Genomic DNA, 5,357 nt, shown 5'->3' with positions numbered 1-5,357 from the left:
CAGTGGGTTCAGTGGCACTCCTCAGGGACCTCGGTCCGCAGGTGCGTCTATGTCCCTTTGTCCCTTCCCCAGACCACCTCTGAGCTGTGGTCCCGTACACGCTGTGACACCTTCTGACCCACGGACGCCAGGGACAACTCACCTTGGACAGCTTCAGGGGCGCTTGCTCCGTGATCCCCGAGAGCTCAGCCTCGTTGCTGAAGACCTTGGTGATGCCCATTTTGCTCAGGACGGTTTTCAGATCGTAGGTTCCAGAGATGGACAGTTTGGGCAAACGTAAACTGGCAGACCTGTCATGACAGGAAACAAGGGGGTTTCACACATGGAGTGTCTCATTTCTGGCTGTTTCTCCCTCCCACAGGAGGACTGGAGGTGTGCATGGGTTTATTCTATTTCTCGTTCCTGCAGCCCCCGGGGCCAAAGAATGTAGAGTCACAGGGATGAGCTTGTCCTGCAAAGTCTCAGGGGCTGCCTCCTGCCTCCTCTGAGCAGCCCTCCGGGCACTCCACTGGGGAGCCCTTAGCACACTGCCCTGCAGGGTCAGGTCCCCCCAGATGGGAACTTCTCCAGGGCCTGCATCAAGGGTCTGCCAGAGTGAGCTGATGGGCACGGAGGCTTCCCATGAGCGGCTCTGGGTTCTACCCCACCTTGTCTCCTTCTTCAGCCTCTGGTGCAGAGAACACAGGGGTGAGGTCCGTGGGGCGGGGGGGGGGGGAAGGGGGCAGGGAAGAGGTCTTAAAACTGCTATTTTAATTTTAACCTTATGCTCTTTTCTATTCTTATATTTATTTATGTATGTATATGTGTATTATAGCATCTTCTGGATATTAATTTTATTTCTTAATTCTAATTTTAATGTATTCGATTATTTTTCTATATTCTTACTGCATACATTTATAAAAGTATGCATATTTTGGAGTGGACCCGATAAACTAGTTCCTGAGGCCTTGGGCATCGTATGACTACCGAGTGATGCACGAATCTGGGCTGCATGCTCACATATCACTTCACTTGGGGACCTCACCAAATCGCATTGGTCTAGTGACAGAGGAACCCAAACCCACCTGGGCCTGTGCTTTTCTGGTCCCCAGGCGAGCTCTCCCCTTCTAGCCCTGACTGTCCCTCCTCTAAGTCCACATCCACTGTTCCCCTTTCCAGAAGCCCATGTCTCCTTTCTCGGTTCTCCAGGGCTCATGCTGGCGTTGCTCACCCTGCTCCGGGTGCTGGCACAGGGAAGGGGCAGTGTCCGGGGAGGGGGGAGTCCCCAAGGACACAGGGCTTTGGTCTCCTCCCCGTGGGCACTGTCCCTCTCCCAGAGCCTGGCTGGTGCAGTGGGGGTGACACGAGCCTGTGTCCGGGACATCGGGTCATGCGCAGTTGTGCGATCCACGGGATGTGGGTCCACCCTCCCTCCCGGTGGCTGGTCCCGACGAGGCAGCGTCCGGGCTGTTCTCTGGTTTGGGAATCACCTGGTGTGTCTGTTTTCCAGGAACTTGGCCAGGAGTTCCTTGGTCAGCATGTCCTCCAGCTGCTGCATCTTGCCCTGGTCGGGGAGGATGAAGATGGCAGTGGCGTTGCCCACGTAGTCCATGAGCAGCACCCAGCTGGACAGCTTGTCACAGTGATAGATGTCGAACATGCCCAGGCGGCTCATCATGGGCACCTGGACGGTCGTGTGCTCATCCACGTGGAAGTCCTCCACTGTGGTATGCTCCTCCTGGAAGGGCTTCTCCCATTTGCCTGGAGAGAAGGAAGGTGGGCCTCAGTCAGAGGTGGGGGAAGGTTGGGATAATGCGGGGGGGGATAAAAAAGCCCTGCACCTCCTCGCTGAGATCCTCCTCTTTGAACCTGTTTCACCAGCTGTAAAATGGGGCTGCTGTGAAATCTACTGAAAGGACTTTTGTGAGAACAATGCAAGACCTGAGTAGGATCCAGAATGTCTATCTTATGGAGGCTAAGGGATGCCAAGCTGGATGTGCAGAGTGAGGATTTTTACTTGTATTTCATGCTTACTTATTTGAGGGTGGCTTGGGAGATTCTAAATGAAAATGATTGACATCAGCCCTACTTGGCACCTCCTTGTCCGAGTCTCCCTGCCCCTTGTTAGCGGGCGGTTCTTATCATTCAGGGAATCACTCTCCCTCCCACTCCAAAGCTTTCCTTGGATCACCGTGCAGAATGCAGATGCCTGGGCAGCTCCTCCCCACCCCCCCACCCCCACGCCAAGACAGCGGCCCTGTCCGGGCAAGTCAGAGTGGGGGGGGGTATGCCCCGGGGGCCCCTGCGCCCAACTCTCCCATTGGACAGCAGAGCTGGGACCTAAGACGTGCTGACTCTGGCCCAGGGCTCTCCATTGCACTGTTGCCTCCAGAATGAGGAGCCGGTGCAGTGAAGGAGGCCACCCTGGCCTCACTCTTACCTCCCCCACCAGGCCATCTCCATGGGCTGTTCCGCTACCTTAGAGTGCCCTCTACGGCCCACAGGCCCCCCACGTTGCCATCCCTCAGGGAGGAGGCCAGGTTGAGATTCAAGTTCAGTTGAGCACCTGCTACATGAGCCTGCGGTCCCGTGTTCTTTTAACTTGTTCAGTCCTCACAGAAACCTGACAACAAGGGTATTACTATGTTCCCGTTACAGAGGAGAAACCTCAAAGTGGAATGATGACCTGCCCACAGTCAAACAGCTAATAATCGGTAGGGGAAGGATTCCAACCCTGGTGCTTCTGACTCCAAAGGTGTCCCTGCTCCCACTGCACTGGAGTTATCAGAAATTGTGTTCCAAGAAACCCCAGTCCCTTCATACACTCTGCTAAAACTGTCTATTTTACCTCCCTCCCTGGTAGGGATCGACAAGGCACACTAGGACATTAAAGGCTCTGAAAAGTCCTGCAGAGAAGATGATGATTTGACTGTCCCACCCATCATCGCCTGACTTTAGTTGATCGCAGAAAGTATGACAGTGGTTGTATGTGGGATACTGTGAATAACAGCTGCAGAGATGCCCTGCTATAACCCTTCCCACGCTGCCAAGGAAAGCTTACAAAGTGAGTGTTTAAGAATATTTTTGCGTGTTTCCTTTTGAACCAGCTCAGACTGGTGGTAAAGCCTACCATGAAAGAAAATATAATTCACCAGAACAAGAGTTGTGTCTTGTCAAGATCTTGGACCAAATCCACAATTTTTCCTTGGGTTTCCTTCTCTATATACTGGTTGATCTTTTGTGCCGCCTCCTCGGTTTCTCTGAAGTTGATGGAGAAGTGGGACAGCTTCGTGACAGCCTCCAAAAACTTACGCACTTGCTTCCGATTCTTATCAAATAGTATCGTTCTGCTGTGCAGCTAGAACTGGCTGTCTGACAGGTTGAGGGTGTGGAGCAAATGCTGTAAGCCTTTGTGGACAGTGGCCTTAAGTGTCTCCTTGAAGTTAAAATATAGGCCCTGCAGGATCTGGGTGCGAGTGTCCCTTTGGTCCCCAGGGAGACCTTCGTAAAGGCCATCACAATATTCACTGGGGAGAAGATGATGTTGTTGGACTGATGGGCCAGTTCACGGTACAGGCTGAAGGCAAAGTTGGCCAGTTTGGTGGCTATGTTGGGGAGGGGGGCATGCTGATGGAGCTTGGAATCCTGCCTGGATGTGTGCGGGGAGCCAGGGACATGATAGCACAGACCCGTCAGCAGGAGGAGGCCCCAGGTGATGGAGGATGGCATTGTCCTGCAAGAGAGAGAGGAGGGGCACCACGCCCGAGTCAGGCCACACGGTAAGTCCCCCGGCCACTGACTGACCCCAGGTGGAGCATCCAGAGTTGTGCCGGTGCTGGGCCAAGCACTCTCCTACGTCCTCATCACGCAAGGACAGGACAGTAGCAAAGACTTTACAGGGCTCACCGCGTGCCGAGCCCCATTCTAGGCACTTGGCTGTCTCAGCTCATTGTCCTCTTTGATGACCTGTGACCTAGGGCACAGGGCCATTGCCCATTCACAGAGGAGGAGACCGAAGGCCAGAGAGGTTGAAGCCACCTGCCCAAGGCCACAGAGCAGGAAAGTAGCAGGAGCAGAATCACAGACCCGGGCCGTCTGGGTGGGAGTCCCTGCTCTTGACGGCTGCCCTACCCCCTGCAGTGGCCCTGGGCGTAGGTGTCAGCCCGTCTCCCATAAGGGGCAACTGAGGCACAGGAAGCATAATGTATGGGTGCACGACTACCAGGAATCGGGCCAGATCAGGCTCAGCTACGACTGGATGTGGAATGGGAACATTTCCACTAGCTCCTTTTATTTAATGGACATGAAGCTGCTGCCCAGAGAGGGCAAGATTCTGCCCAGTGACACACAGCCAGAAACCCATCCTGGCTGACTGTGGCCCAGACCCTGCCTGACTCCGTACACTTCATCCTCCGTTTCCTTGCAGCTGCTACAGACCTCAGAGTAGGGGCATCTGAGCCCGGAGTGGATTATGATCTGACCCTACAGTGTTCTGGGTCTGGGGGACGAGGCTGACAAAAGCACTATGGGCCCTTAAGCTCAGGGCACGCAGAGGCATTAATTTTTGTTTCAACGACTCGAGGCTTGGAGAGCCATTCCGGAACTTTCTCAAGGCCACACGGCTGGTCAAGCACCACTGGCCCGAGACATGTCTGCAAGCTTCTGGTCCGGTGCTCTGTACTCGGAAATGCTCACCCGATACTTCCCTCCCTGAAGCGGGAACATGGCTGCTTCTGAGGGCTGAGCACACCGAGAGTCAGGGCTCTCAAGCTCAGTACCATTGACATTCTGGGCTGGAAGATTCCATGCCGGGAGGGGCTGTCCTATGCATTGTAGGATGTTCAGACGCATCCCAGACAAAACTCGATGCCAATAGCAATCTCGTGACTCCTACGTAAGACAATCAGAAATTCTTCAGACATTGCCCAGTGTCCCCTGGGGTCAAAGTGCCCTTGTGCAGGGGGAGGAGGGGTTCAGAACACATGGCCCACTTGGAAGGCCTCATTTTCCCAAGTTGGACAGACTTTTCTCATTTCAGAGCGGGTCTGGGTCCACTGAGTCCCGGCTTGGCTCACTGGGGCCACGGCATTCACTGGACCCAGTTAGATGGGGGTGTTCATGCTTCTTGCGTGGGGGCCCTTTCTTAGGGGGGGGTGCCAGGATTCTGCCGTGACCTGGTGTGACAGGCCTTCAGGAGACCACAGCAAATCTCCTCACCTATCACCTTGGGAATGCAGATGCCCCTATGGTCCTTCTGCCACTGGGAGCTTAATGACAATTTCCTCTGTCAGGGTTGTTCCCACTAAACACTCATGCCCAGCTGCAGCCCCCAGAAGCCTTTCTTGAGCTGGCCCCACGATGAGTCCCAGTGCCAGCCC

The 5,357-nt window shown here is 54.6% G+C and overlaps 1 pseudogene; it reads right to left on the bottom strand.

Annotated features, from left to right (window-relative positions):
* Positions 1 to 98: 98 nt before the first annotated feature.
* LOC123323794 lies at positions 99 to 3,708 on the bottom strand (annotated as a pseudogene).
* Positions 3,709 to 5,357: the final 1,649 nt, after the last annotated feature.

The sequence above is a fragment of the Neomonachus schauinslandi genome, unplaced genomic scaffold (assembly GCF_002201575.2).
Source record: "Neomonachus schauinslandi unplaced genomic scaffold, ASM220157v2 HiC_scaffold_941, whole genome shotgun sequence".
In the NCBI taxonomy this organism is placed as follows: domain Eukaryota; kingdom Metazoa; phylum Chordata; class Mammalia; order Carnivora; family Phocidae; genus Neomonachus; species Neomonachus schauinslandi.
The sequence above is the reverse complement of the archived record's forward strand: the minus strand, read 5'-3'. Positions and strand labels throughout refer to the sequence as shown.